This window comes from Castor canadensis, chromosome 8, assembly GCF_047511655.1.
Source record: "Castor canadensis chromosome 8, mCasCan1.hap1v2, whole genome shotgun sequence".
Lineage (NCBI taxonomy): Eukaryota > Metazoa > Chordata > Mammalia > Rodentia > Castoridae > Castor > Castor canadensis.
In genome coordinates this window covers 104,196,833-104,212,829 of record NC_133393.1, presented here as the reverse complement: position 1 = coordinate 104,212,829, position 15,997 = coordinate 104,196,833, and the positions used below count along the sequence as shown (strand labels likewise).

General features: G+C 37.0%; 1 pseudogene; it reads right to left on the bottom strand.

The window, feature by feature from the left end:
* Window positions 1–2,154: 2,154 nt before the first annotated feature.
* Window positions 2,155–15,997, bottom strand: part of LOC141425953 (bifunctional purine biosynthesis protein ATIC pseudogene) — a 42,189-nt pseudogene continuing 28,346 nt past the window's right edge.

Sequence of the window (15,997 nt, the reverse complement as noted above, 5' to 3'; positions counted from 1 at the left end):
AAGCCTGCATTATAGGAAGCTGTACCTTATGCATTTTAAGAGCTGATGTACTGAACAGCTTATAATTACTAGTAAATATAGCAATAAGTAAACAATGAACAAGTATTCTCATTCTGATTTCAATAGCAATTGAGTAAGAAATAAATTTAATGCATATTTTAATAGCACAAAAAGCTAATTCACAGTGAACTATTTGGTTGTATGTAATTAAGAGACAATGACATTTGAGGAATGAAAACAGTATATATGAAATGAGCTTGTTTTGAAATAGTCAATAAACCCTTGAAATTTTGAAAGACAATTTTTAATAATCTACTTTTGTGACCAAGGAACTTCTGTACAAGTATCAAAAAGTCAAAATACAAATACTGATTGAATATAGAAATAGCCAGAATGGACAGTCTCTTTGCTATTGATTTCAATATTGTTGAGTTGTTTCAGCAAGCTACATTTATTACATTAAATCAATAAGTGAAAATTAGCATACTGAACAACTGGAGCTCTTGAGAAGTAAACCAATTTTGTCTTCCATTATTCCTTAAGATATATTTGGTATTCTCTTTGTATGTTAAGAGATGATATATGGGACCAGGGATAGGCCTCCACAGCTTGTCGTAAAGGCCATCCATTCCCTCAAAAGCAATATAAAGTCCTCTGGCTATTCTAAGTTGCAAACATAATTCAATTTAGTGTTTTAAACTGTTGAGTTCAATACATTAACCACTTTTTTTAGCCAAAAGTAAGGCTTCTTATTAACATGCACAGCAGGCACACAGCTCCTACCTGAAATGAGCTGCAGGTGGTAGAAATGGAAGCTTGCTTGGAGAGGATGGGCATATTTTTATTCATGATCTCTATCCCAGCTTCAGGATAAGCACAAGAAAGGCAGAGGAAAAGGGGTTCTAAAAAGTTCTTGTTTGGTGACTTTCTAACATAGTCCACCTTCGTGTTCTCAAAACTTGGTGGAAGTTTAACACCACTTATGACAGGGGTTCCTTTGAAACTGTGCCTTGCTCTGCTTCCCTCCTTTTGCTTACTGCCACCCCTTTCCCCCTTATGCTAAGAGAAGGCCTTCCTCAGGTTCTAGTTAACTAGTGACAGGGGAGCAAAGTGTTTTATGTGTTTCCTGCAGAGAAGATGAAAGAAGACACACCTTTGAATGACCAAGACCTTGCCTAGCACATGGACTTCCTGCCTGTTGTGTCTCTGTACTCCTCCTTTTTTCTCTGATAAAAGCTCTTTGCACCCTGAAGCTCTCCAAGATAGACATTTGAGATGAAGAGGCTCCTTTGTATTGTTTATGGCCTTCCACCCATTTCTGTTACCCACATCTTTGGGATAGTGTTCAACACTATGAACCTCCAGTAACACTCTTGGGTTCCTCAGGAATATTTCCAGCCTCATGTTGGTTCACTCTTTAGCCTCAACAGGCTTCTTCTTTGCCCTTGGTCCTGAAAATTTCTACTCTACCTTACCCTCCCCATTGGTCCTCAGTTCTGTTTCTCCCATGTGACCCCCCACCCCATTTACTCTATGGGAAACATTCATATTCTTTTCATCTTGCAATGTGTGAAAATAACTATATTCTTATGTATGACATCTATTCTGTCTGTTGCCAAAGGTGATCTCAGCTTTTCCAGATTGCTTAGGACCAGTTTGTGGTGTCCTGCAATTGCAGAGAAAGCTGATCAAGTGAAGAGGAGACCAACTACCACTTTAGTGTGGTAGTTGTGGAGGAGAGATTACAACCTAGACATGAAATAGCATTGTCCAAAGCAATGTTCCTTCACCTTTTATGTAATAGCACACATAGAAATGGACCTTGTTGATGTGAATTGCCTAAGTAGAAGTAAATTGAAAGGGACTAAGGGGCATTATTGTAAGACAGAATTTGATATGATAGTAATTACTTAATTTTTATATAACTCCTGGTTTGTTTTAAATTGTGAAAATTTCAGCTCACTTCCATGAAAACCACTTTTGAATGTCAACTTTTAATTTTGAAATTTCTAAGTAGAATTCTTGATCAAAAATTTTAATGAGGATTTCTTTCTTCTTTTAAGGAATAATGTTTTTTTTAAATGTGTTTTTAAAATTTCCCACATCACTTCTTCACCTCCCCATAAACAGATCATGAAATGGTATGTGGTGAATTCAGTGGTGGAAGAACCGAAGGGCCACATGAGCCAACTGAGAGCTCAGGTCATTGCAAGCCTTAGTCATACCCTGTCAGCAGCAGAACTGGAAAAGCTGTAATGTAGGCCACACTGCTCTTTTTAGCTATCTGCATTATCCCTGAAAGGAAAGAAGTTATTGGCACTACCAGAAACTCAGTTTGTCCATCCATTCCTTCTCTGCCTCAGTTAATTACTCAGAGACTTCCCCAAACAGTGCTTTCCACTTCATTAAATCTTCATCCTCACCATGGTGCCCGTCAAGTATTGACTTGTGGGTGGTGTCTAAACCACCAGAAGTTTGCCTTGTCACCTGAATGGCATGTACAGTGTGTCTGAGGCTGTTGTCTAGCTCCACTGTCAAGAACCTGCCCATTGTTGACATAGCACACAGTCAGACTGAGTATACTTGACAGCAGTGGTTGCTACAGTGAGTCTCTGAGGGCAGACTCAAGCAAGACTTTATTCTTGGTAACAACATTGCTAAATAATGACCTGCTGATGGCACCATTACTTCTCTTCTGGTTTAAACAAAGATCAAAGAGAGTTTGAGCTTCATTTTCATCTGGTTTGTAAGACTGGTCCATCTGAAGAACACAGAGGTTTCCATTTTCTTTTTTAGAAAGTATTTTCAAGGCTTTTATTTCATATCCAGGAGTGACAATACCATCACACACTTCTGTGAGGATACTTTTCAGTCAGGACATCACAAGCATTAGATAATACAATAAAATCACCAAATGAGACATTCTACCAGCCCCTCTTCCTCTTGCATGTGCAGTTGACACAGGTGCAAGGGCTGTATAGCAGTCATTGAACATTTACTGAGTGGACTTCCAACAACAGCATCTGCTGAGCTGACATGTTTGAAAGATGACATGAGTTTGGAATGTCTAAAGTGTCTTTGAATTTCTTTGACAGTTGCCAGGCATTCAAAGCTTCATACAGGTGTATGAATCCAGGGGCTCCAGTGAGAACTGTGATGGAAAGCTTGAGCTTCAGGGTTCACAGCTGTGTAGGAGTCTGATGAGGGTTCTTTCCATATCTCCAAGGCATCTGAGATATTCCTATATTGTACTGTTTCTTGAAGTGGCTGAAATTGCTCCATTATATTGTGCTGTATGAGTGAATGCCTTCAAAGCTAACTGGTGTCTTGTCTACAAGGATGTATCCTTATTATCAGAGCTCTGCATTACTGTAGACACTGACATAGTCCTCTGGCTCACACATAATTTGTCACTTGAGCATGATTTTTGGCTGCTATGCTCAGTAAGGTTACTCCACCTATATCCATTTGTTCAACAACCTCCTCATCAGTTATACCTGAAGAAGCCAGTGCCTTCACAAAGAGATACAGATTACAGGTGACAACTCATAAGACTGAAATTGAGGCTGGCCATGTCAGCATTATCTTCTGATACTTTGAGCCAAGATTCCAGCAGGTACTGCAGGTTGCAAGGTTTTCACATATTCCCCCAACATTTCAGGAAATTCTGTTAGCTTAAAGACCTTTGACTGCCAGGCCAACTTCCCTGAGAGCTTTAGTCCCTCCAGAAGCAACTAGATTCAAACCAAGGGAATGAGGTTTCTGAAAAATTCCACAAGGCCAGTTTTGTAGGGACACTAAAAAGGGTCAGCTGGCTGAGGCCATGGCTGCAGTGCAGGGTCCAGGGGAGCATGGTGGCCCTGACAACAGAGACAGAAAAATCTCATAAAGTCCTTAAAAGATACATCTGAGGGGAAACTGAACGATGGCTAATAATGAATGGAAGAAAAGAATACATGGTTTTTCTTCTTTCTATTGGTGGAAATGTTTTTTACCACTGGCTAAATGGGACTTTTGTCTCATGTAATTTAGATACAACAGATGGAGTAGCCTTAAAATGTAGATATGTACAATGATTTCATGGGGCAGTGTTTGAATATTCATTCCTTTTCTAGGAAAGGGAGGAGACTTTTAATGTGCATGCTCTACTTTGCATGTTTCTTAAAATAGGACTGTACATGTTTTAAAGCCCCACTCTATACATGTGTTAAAACCCCAGATATTATACCATTCTAATGGATCACAAGAGGGTAGAATGCAGTTTAAGATCAGTTCTAGTCAGATAATTTTCTCCATCCATCATTTTGGTAGTCACCCTTTTTAACTGGTTTGCCCACAGCTGTCTGTTTTGCTGTGCCTGCTTGCATGTCCTAGCTATAGCCAGATCTGCTGGTTCCCTATTTTACCTTCTCATTAGTAATTGGATTTTGGATGTTGATTCTGCTGTATCTCAAGTGTATGATCATTTATACTTTCTTTTATTTCTTTCACTGCAAAAATTGTAATTGGAATTCATATCCAGTTAAAAGCTTTCATATCAATTACTTCAAATTTACAATGATACTCTTTATATTATTCTTTGTAATACTTCTTTAGGTAGTAACTGATGACTAGTTAATGAAGTATTAACTAGGCATCAATAGAGAAACTTTTAATTCATTTTCTAAAAGTTTTTAAAGATTTCACATGTTGATTGGTTTTTTTTTTAGTAAGTTCAGTGAGGTGCTTACATAATATAAAAATATTCTTAATGTAAAAATGTCATGTAAATTATTACTTTTAATAAAAATACCAAGGATGATCTTTCTTTTTTTATTATTCATTTATTCACATTTACATACATTATTTGGGCCATTTCTCCCCCCTGCCCCACCCCACCCTCTCCCCCCACACCCCCTCACTTCTAGGCAGAATCTGTTCTGCTCTTATCTCTGATTTTGTTGAAGAGAAGACATAAGCATTAATAAGAAAGACACAGCATTTTTGCTAGTTGAGATAAGGATAGCTATACGGAGAGATTCCTAGCATTGCTTCCATGTACAAATGTGTTACAACCCAAGTTGATTCATCTCTAACTGATCTTTTCACTGGTTCCTGATCCTCTTCTCATGTTGACCTCTGTCCCTTTAAGGTTTCCATATTAGTTCCTCTGGAGTGGGGACAACAAACATTTTAATGTTTTGGGTTTTCTACCTATCCACATACCTCCCATATGTGCTCTCCCCTTAGTGCGTGACCTAAGTCTAATAACATTGCTGTATTTGCCCTAGACCTAAAGTCCACATATGAAGAGAACATATGGTTTTTGGTCTTCTGAGCCTGGCTAACTTCGTTCAGGATGATGTTCTCCAGTTCCATCCATTTACTTGTGAATGATAAGATTTCCTTCTTCTTCATGGCTGAGTAAAATTCCATTGTGTATAAATACCACATTTTTTTGAGGATGATCTCTTTCTTGCCCATCATAAACAGTCCTGGCCAACATCCCTGTAACAAAAGGCAGGTTAACAAGAGAAAAGCATAACAAGTTTAATTACATGCATAAACACAGGTGTCTTCAACATATGAAACTCAAGAGTTCAGACAGTTGAAGCTTACATATAGTTCTTCGTAGGCCAGAGGGATGTTGAGAGGGCTGTCAGTAATTTTTGAGGGATAGTAAATACTTTTTAGGAGAATGAAAGGATCTGGGGGCTAAAAATTAACTTGTGAATAATTCTCTTTGGAATTTCAGTGAGCCAGAGAGACAGACATTGTTTTGTCACAAAGTCACCCAGGTGTGGTTGTGTTTCTTAACCTTCTTTTTGTGACAGATGAGGTTTCAGGGAAGGGATGGAAGGTAATTGTATTTTTTTATTTTTGATGGGTTCAGTTTGAAGGCAGATAAGAGAACTCCAGAAAGCCCCCTTCTGTGTTGGAGGAGGTGGAAAGAAGACAAAGGTTAGAGGTACCTCAATTCTGAAGCAACTTCTAAAGCCTCTTAACATATCAAAGCACCAATCTTTGGAAGATCATTGTCTGAGCTCCAACATTGCTCTTTCTGAAACATTCCCAGACATTTCATACACTAAAAAGTTGAGTTGATGGTTCTAGAGGAAAAAATTAGATTAGTAGCTATGTGGCAAAAAATCCTATTAAATCAAGGTTCCATTCCTGAGATAGATCAATCCAATTAAAAGTTGTCTCTGCTTAGGAGGTGGTGTTTGAAGGCATCACATCAATGTTAAGGAGATAGGTTTTTAATAAGACATATTCCCATGGAAATGGAAGAAAAACAAAAGTTAATTGGAACCATTTATAAGCCATATTTCTAAGTCTGGGGTAGCCAGCTGAGATTTCTACATATGGTGTTCAAAACATCTTCATTTGGAGTTGAAAGAGGTATAATGGCAATCTGACAGATATTCCTAATTTGTAGTTTGTGGTGATTTCTCTGAAGTTTACATCAAATTGACCAATTTCATCTTACAGAGCTTTAGGAAAAACACAAGTCTTACTTCCCTTCCTTCTTTTCCTCCCTCCTTCATTCCTTTGTTTGTCATTCCTTCCTTTCTTCAGTGCTGGGCCTCACACATGCTAGGCAAGTGCTCTACCACTGAGTTATATCCCAAACCCTAAAAAGCAGTTTTAATTTCAGTGATTGCATGTCAGAATAATGTGGAGGGAGGGGCTAAATATTACTTTAGAGAGTTGCAGGCAGATAACTGAAAATTCAGAATTTAGTTCAGATTGTAGGTAAAGAAAATCTCAAAGACAAGCACCTATAACCCTGCAACAGGTACATTATAACTTTTCTTTTGAAACATTTTCTCTCTCTCCAGTTTTCTGAATTATATTTTTGTCAAAGATCATCACAGTGAGTTCGGTTTACTTGTAAAATAAGCTTGGTATCATTAAACTTGGCCTAATTATTTGCAAAAAAAATAGAATTGATATAGGGTTTAGGCAGAAAGTTAAGAAACCTGATGGGTGAGAACAATGGGTTGGATGTTGATAAAGGAATCACATCTCAGACTGCTGACCTTTCAGAATGACTTGTGACATACAGCAGGGGCTTGCTGACTCCCAGCTCCTGCAGCCCTAGTTTGACCACCCAAGGTGTGGGAGGAATTGATGACACACAGCCCAATCTCCAGAAGTTAATGGCATATTACCTAGTTTTCAAGGACTAACCACCCTCATGTCCATAGACCCCCCAAAAAATCTTGAAGTCTTAGGACCTCCAGCGCAGGGCTCCTTTTTAAGCCTATACATTCTCTTATCTGAAAGTGCTCTTTTGCTTTGCTTTGCATTAATAAACCTGCTCCCGCTTAAGTCTCCTCTGTGCCTGTCTTTAAATTCTTTCTCTGATGAAGAGCAAGAATTTCCTGGCCCCAGACTTTGTGACTCAAATCTGGTGAAATTATAGCTCTTTTTTTTTTTTAAGTACAAGGAGTTAAACCCAGCTCCTCATGCATGCTAGGCAAACACTCTACTACTTGGGCCCTCTGATGACATATTTTGGAAAGCCAAACTAAGAACCCCAGGAGACCCTTACTCAGGGGCAAGTGACTATTTTTCTCTAACTCTGGTAAGCCTACTTGATTCCTTACTGATATGGAAGGACCATCTTTAGTCTCATTCTGGATATTATTTTGCAAACTTTGCACAACAAGGGAGATTTACTCTTCTCTCCTGTGTCTAGAAAGACCAAATAATTACTCATCAATTTGCCTTTGTATCCTAAACTGTAACTACAGGGTTAACATGCAAATATTTTGGGCTGTTTATACATTTTATTTGTGTATTTCTCTCCCTTTTGCCTTCTTGCTTATACTAAGATAGTTTTGCTGTGTAAAGTCATTGGAAAGTTTTGTTATCTTAGCCAACCCTATTTGGAATGTAATATTCTGTAATGCTTGGATTCATGTAAGACCAAAGGAAAAGCAATATGCCAAGTCATTCTTTTAAAAATCCTAGCAACAAAGTTTGTATATCTCAGCTATGTTACCAGACATTGTCAACCAAAGCATACAGGAGGCACTCAAGAAATTCCACGACAACAAAAATAAAGAATATGAGAAACACAAAAACAAATAAATGAAATCATAGGAATCCTAAATAAACACCAAAGTGAAACAGAAAACACCATAAATAGAGAGATAAATGAATTAAGGACCAAAATTGACAATATTAAAGAGGAAGTGACTCACAATATGGAGAACCTAAGAAAAAAGAATGAAAAAGAAATATAAAACAAAATGGAAGGCCATTCAAGCAGAATAGAATGAACAGAAGACAGATTCTCAGAACTTGAAGATGAAATGGAAAAACTGAAGAACTATTAGTCAAACAACTCAAGACCTGTGAAAGGAATATGCAAGAACTCACTGACTCCATCAAAAGACCAAACATGAGAATCATGAGCATTGAAGAAGGAGAATAGGTGCAAGCAAAAGGAATGCGTAATATATTCAACAAAATAATAATAGAAAACTTCCCAAATCTGGAGAAAACTATGCCCATTCAGATACAGGAAGGCTCCAGAACACCAAACAGACTTGACCATAATAGAAATTCCCCACAACATATTTTCATTAAAACAATAAGCACAGAGAATAGAGAAAGAATATTGAAGGCTATAAGAGAGAAAAAACAAATAAAATACAAAAGTAAACCCATCAAAATCACAGCAGATTTCTCAATGGAAACCGCAAAAGCAAGAAGAGCATGGAGTGAGGTCTTCTGGGTACTGAATGAAAATAACTTCAATCCTAGGATACTTTACCGAGCAAAACTATTACTCAAAAAGGTGGAGCAATAAAATTCTTCCATGATAAGCAGAAACTAAAACAATATATGACCACCAAGCCACCACTACAAAAGATTCTCCAAGGAATTCTTCACACAGAAAGTGAAAGCAAAAAAAAAAAAAAAATATATATATATATATGAAAGGGCAGGCAATACCAAACCACAGGAGAAGAAAAGGAAATAAAGTAGAAAGTAACACTGATGCAGCTTCACACAATCAAACCCTTAAACAACAAAGACAACTAAATGACAGGAATCACAAGATACTTATCAATACTAACACTGAACATTAACAGACTTAGTTCCCCCATCAAAAGACACTGTTTGGCAAATTGGAATAAAAAGGAAGATCCAACAATCTGCTGCCTACAGGAGACCCATCTCATCAACAGAAACAAGCACTGACTGAGAGTGAAAGGCTGGAAGAAGATATACCAAACCAATGGCCCCCCAAAACAGGCAGGGGTAGCAATACTTATCTCAGACAAAGTAGACTTCAACTTATATGATCAAATGAGATAAAGAAGGACATTCCATACTAATAAAAGGGGAAATACACCAAAAGGAAATACAATTATCAACCTATATGCACCCAACGTCAATGCACCCAATTTCATCAAACGTACTTGAAGGACCTAAAACACATATAAACTCCAACACAGTGGTAGGAGGAGGCTTTAATACTCCCCTATCACCAATAGATAGGCCATCCAAACAAAAAAATCAAAAAAGAAATTATAGAACTAAATCACAGCATAGATAAAATGGACCTAGCTGATGTCTACAGAATATTTCATCCAACTGCTGTCCAACATACATTCTTCTCAGCAGCTCATGGAACTTTCTCCAAAATCAATCATATCTTATGGAACAAAGCAAGCCTCAGCAAATATAAGAAAATAGAAATAATCCCATGCATTCTATCTGACCACAATGCATTAAAACTAGAAATCAACAACAAAAACAGCAGTAAAAAACATGCAAACAATTGGAAGCTGAACAACACATTGCTCAATGATCAATGGGTCATTGATGAAATAAAAGAGGAAATTAAAAGGTTACTGGAAGTTAATGAAAATGAAAACACAACCTACCAGAACCTAAGGGACACAGCAAAGGCAATCCTAAGAGGAAAGTTTATAGCCATGAGTGCATATACTAAAAGGTCAGAAAGATCTCAAATCAATGACCTAATGATACATCTCAAATTTCTAGAAAAACAAGATCAAGCAAATCCCAAAACAAATAGAAGGAGAGAAATAACAAAAATAAGAGCTGAAATCAATGAAATGGAAACAAAAAAAGCCATAGAAAGAATTAATGAAACAAAAGGTTGGTTCTTTGAAAAAATAAACAAGATCGACAGACCCCTGGCAAACCTGACTAAAATCAGGAAAGAAAAACCCCAAATTAGTAGAATCAGGAATGCAAATGGGGACATAACAACAAACACCATGGAAGTCCAGGAAATCATCAGAGACTACTTTGAGAACCTATATTTGAATAAATTTGAAAATCTTAAAGAAATGGACAGATTTCTAGATACATATGATCATCCAAAACTGAACCAAGAGAAAATTAATCACCTGAATAGACTTATAACACAAAATGAAATTGAAGCAGCAATCAAGAGTCTCCCTAAAAAGAAAAGCCCAGGACCTGATGGATTCTCTGCTGAATTCTATCAGACCTTTAAAGAAGAACTGACACCAACCCTCCTTAAACTGTTCCATGAAATAGAAAGGGAAGAAACATGGCTTAACTCATTTTAGGAAGCCAATATTACTCTCATCTCAAAACCAGGCAAAGACGCCTCCAAAAAGGAGAGCTATAGGCCAATTTCCTTAATGAACATCGATGCAAAAATCCTCAATAAAGTAATAGCAAACCGAATCCAACAACACATCAGAAAGATCATTCACCATGACCAAGTGGGCTTTATCCCAGGGATACAGGGGTGATTAAACATGCATAAATCTATAAATGTAATACAGCACATTAATAGAAACAAAGACAAAAAACACTTGATTATTTTAATAGATTCAGAAAAAGCCTTTGACAATATCTAACACCACTTCATCATAAAAGCTCTACAAAAACTGGGACTAGAAGGAATGTACCTCAACATTGTAAAGGCTATTTATGACAAACCTACTTAATGGTGAAAAACTGAAACCATTTCCCCTAAAATCAGGAATGAGACAAGTGTGCTCACTATCCCCACTCCTATTCATCATAGTCCTGAAATTCCTAGTCAGAGCAATTAGGAAAGAAGAAGAAACAAAAGGAATACAAATAGGTAAAGAAACTGTCAAAATATCCCTATTTGCAGATGATATGATTCTACACCTTAAAGACCCAAAAACTCCTAGACACCATAAACAGCTAGAGCAAGGTGGCAGGTTGCAAAATCAACTTACAGAAATCATTAGCTTTTCTATACACCAATAATGAACAAACTGAGAAGGAATATATGGAAACAATTTTATTTACAATAACCTCAAAAAAATCAAATACTTAGGAGAAAACTTAACAAAGGATGTGAATGACCTCTACAAGGAGAATAACAAACCCCTGAAGAAAAAGATCAAGGAAGACTGCAGAGAGGGAAAGCTCTCCCATGCTCATGGATTGGTAGAATCAACATAGTAAAAATGGCTATTCTACCAAAAGTAATCTGCATGTTTAATGCAATTCCCATTAAAATTCCAATAACATTCATCATGGAGATTGAAAAATCTACTCTATTGTTCATTTGGAAACACAAGAGACTGTGAATAGCCAAAGCAATACTCAGCAAAAAGAGCAATGCTGGAGGTATCACAATACCCAACTTCAAACTATATTACAAAGCAATAGCAATAAAAACAGCATGGTACTGGCACAAAAACAGACATAAAGACCAGTGGAACAGAATAGAAGATCCAGATATGAATCCACACAACTATACCTACCTCATTTTTGACAAAGGTGCTAAAAATATACAATGGAGAAAAGACAGCCTCTTTAACTAATGTTGCTGGGAAAAGTGGTTATCCGTAGGCAAGAAACTGAACCTAGATCCATGTCTATCACCCTGCACTAGTATCAACTCAAAATGGATCAAAGACTTTAATATCAGACTTGAAACTCTGAAGTTAGTACAGGAAGGAGCAGGAAACACTCTGGATCTAATAGGTATAGGCAAGGACTTCCTCAATAGAATCCCAGCAGCTCAGCAACTAAGAGAAAGAATGGACAAATGTGACTTCATTAAATTAAAAAGGTCTGAACAACAAAAGAAATGGTCTCTAAACTGAAGAGACCACCCACAGAGTATGACATAATATTTGCCAGCTATGCATCAGACAAAGGGCTGATAACCAGAATATACAGGGAACTTAAAAAACTAAACTCTCCCAAAATCAATGAACCAATAAGGTAACGGGCAACTGTACTAAACAGAACTTTCTCAAAAGAAGAAATACAAATGTCCAAAAAAACACATAAAAAAATGCTTGCCATCTCTAGCTATTAAGGAAATGCTAATCAAATCCACACTAAGATTCCTCTTCACCCATGTTAGAATAGCCATCATCAAAAACATCACCAACAAGAAGTGTTGGTGAGGATGTGGAGAAAAAGGAACCCTCATCCACTGCTGGTGGGACTGCAAGTTGGTGCAATCACTCTGGAAAAAAATTTGGAGGCTTCTTAAGAATGTAAACATAGATCTGCCATATGATCCAGCAATCCCAGTCCTGGAGATATACGCAAAGGAATGTGACACAGGATACTCTAGAGGCACCTGCACACCCATGTTTATTGCAGCGCTATTCACAATAGTCAAGTTATGGAAACAACCAAGATGCTGCACTAGTGATGAATGGATCAAGAAAATGTGGTATTTATACACAATAGAATTTTACTCAGCCATGAAGAAGAATGAAATCTTATCATTTGCAAGTAAATAGATGGAACTGGAAAACATCATTCTGAGTGAGGTTAGCCAGGCTCAGAAGACCAAACTATCATATGTTCTCCTGCATATGTGGACTTTAGATCTAGGGCAAATACAAAAATGTTGTTGGACTTGGGTCACATGACAAGGGGAGAGCACATACTGGTGGCATGTGGATAGGTAGAAAACCCAAAACATGAAAGTGTTTGATGTCCTCACTTCAGAAAAACTAATCCAGAAACCTTAAAGTGACAGAGGTCAATAGGAGAAGGGGATCAGGAACCAGTGTAAAGATCAGTTAGAGATGAATCAACTTGGGTTGTAACACATTTGTACATGAAAGCAATTCTAAGAATCTTTCTGTATAGCTATCCTTAACTCAACTAGCAGAAAGTGTTTGTCTTTCTTATGCTTATGTCTTCTCTTCAACAAAATCAGAGATAAGGGCAGAACAGGTTCTGCCTGGAAGTGAGGGAGGCAGAGGGAGAGAGGGTGGGGCCAAGAGTTAAGGGTGAGAAATAACCCAAACAATGAAGTTCCACTTCATTTCTCTCAGGGTGGGCATGTTCTGGTAAGATATCAAAGCATTTGTCTCAATTACTTCACTGGGAACTTTTCCATTTAAATAAGGTATTGAAGGTAAAGGAGAAACTACCAGAGCACTGCCCCCATATACATACACTTAAAATCAGGTATATTATATTGCCCAATAGCAGTAATTGTCATTATAGTGTTGCTCTATGAATCTATGGCTTGAATCCTTTTTTCTGTTTTTTTTTGTGGTACTGGGGATCAAACCCAGGGCTTCATGCATGCTAGGCAAACACTCAACCACTGAACTATATTCCCAGCCCCAAGACTTGAACCTTAATACAAAATAGTTGCTCATTCAAATGAAAAAACTCTGAAAAGTTTTAACTATTTAAGTAAAAGTGCTTAGCACAACTTACGGCTTTAAATATATATATGTATATACATATATATATATATATATATATATGTATATATATATACATATATATATATATATATATATGTATATACATATATATATATATATATATATATATAGGTAGTCTAAATTTTTAAGAATGCGTCTAAGGAAAATATCATAAATCTAAAAAACCACATTTACTGTTAAAATAAAATAAAAAGAAGAGATTGGGGGGCATGGCTTAAGTGGTATAGAGTGCTTGCCTAGCAGTCATGAGGCCCTGAGTTCAATCCTCTGTACCATACATATATACACACATAAATATAAAATACAATAACATAAAATAAAATAGGAAGGAGACCATGACTAAGATTACTACAGGAACAAAAGGCAGGTGCACACCTAGGGCCGGTATGGCTGATATTCTTCCTTACACCCCTCACTCTTAGAAACAATCATACCAATCTCAAAAAGCAAAATAACAACAAACCCCAAACCATACAAACAAGAAAAACCAGGTGCGTCATTAAGCCAGGATGCCTTTGCCTTAATGTCTCCAAGAATAAAATTAGTGAATGAGACTGTTGGAGATCACTAGAAAAGGACAGAAAGCAAAGAAATTCCTAGTCCTTTAAACCTATTACTCATTAAAAGCATGTGTTTTCTTTAGCCCCACCCATGTGTTCTCTTAGCAGCTCCAGTGACCATCCTTATCACAGGACAGGGATGACTGTACAGGACAAAGGGCCAAAAGGAATGCAACAATGACAGGGATAAGCCCATTGTCTATTCCTTTGCTAGCAAGAAAATATCTCTTGAGACTGTGCTCAGGGCCAATGAAAAACGAACAGACCCTAGCCCAGCCCTCAAACTCCCCAGTGTGCGTGAAAACCATACGCCTTCCTTTTTGTGTTGTGGCCTGACTTCTCTCTCCATCAGTGCTTTTCCTAAAACCCTTTTCCCCTAGTTAAAGCTTTTGTCTGTGTATTCATATTCTTTGCCTTAGTTTTTTATTAAAATGTATACATTAGCATATAGTGGAAAAGACTTTCATTGTGAAGTTTATATATAAGCATATAATGTTCTTTGATCAAATTTACCTCATCTATATTACTCTTTCTTAATCCCTTCCTTTCACCAGATTTTAGTGGGTTTCATTATGCTATTTTCATATGTGTATAGTATACGTCAATCATTTACACAGCCCATCCCCATCTCCTTTCCCCCTCCTTGCTTTAATTTTATTTCTATAACACTGAGTTAGACGTTCCCATCTGGCATCACTGTAAATGTAAGCAAAAGTTGGGATATTTTTTGTAAATGACTATACAGTAGTCCCCCTTATCCATGGTCTCACTCTCTGCAATTTCAATTACTCCTCATGGTTAACTGCTGTCTGAAAATATTCAAAGGAAAATTTCATTAAATAAACAATTCGTAAGTTTTAAATTTTATCATAGGTAGATATGTGTAGGAAAAAAATCCATAATACAGCAGAGTTTGGCGCTACTGGAAGTACTATCCACTGAGGTCTTGGAATGTACCTCCTGCAGATAAAGGAAATCGGAAATTTGAGCTTACCCAATCAAAGCATAAGCTAACTTCTTATATAACCATGGACTTTCAAAGAGTAGACCAAATAAGGAAAATATGTTACTGTAACCAAATATTTTGTTTTCTTTGCTTCCGTGTTCACTCTACAAAACCTTCCCTTCTTGCCCCCTCAGTGGTGCCCCAAACCAATTTTCATTTGTTGCTTACTGCTTCATGGATTGCTATTTGCCCAAATAAAGTCTTTAAAATTTTATTGTACCTCATTTTATGTTTTTTTACAGTGTGAATAATTAGGATATGGATATGATACTATACATTTAATTCAACAACAAAATTGAAATATTCATAAAATATAAATACTGTTTATCTTTCTATGTGGAAAAATACTTGGAAAATAAATGCTTTGAAACTCCAAATGCTCAGCTCCCTTTAATTAAATCACATTTAAGTATTATTTGTTCAGCATACCACTGCTAGGGATATACTGGAAGGAATATGAGTCAGGTTACTACAAGGGTACCTGCAGACCTATATTTATTGCAGCACTATTCACAGTAGCTAAGCTTTGGGAACAGCCAAGATGCCCCACTACTGATGAATGGATTAAGAAAATGTGGTATTTATACACAATGGAATTTTACTCAGCCACGAAGAATGAAATGTTATCATTTGCAAGTAAGTGGATGGAACTAGAGAGCATCATCTTAAGTAAAGTTGGCCAGGCTCAGAAGGCCAAAAATTGCATGTTCTCCCTCATTTGCAGATTATAGACCTAA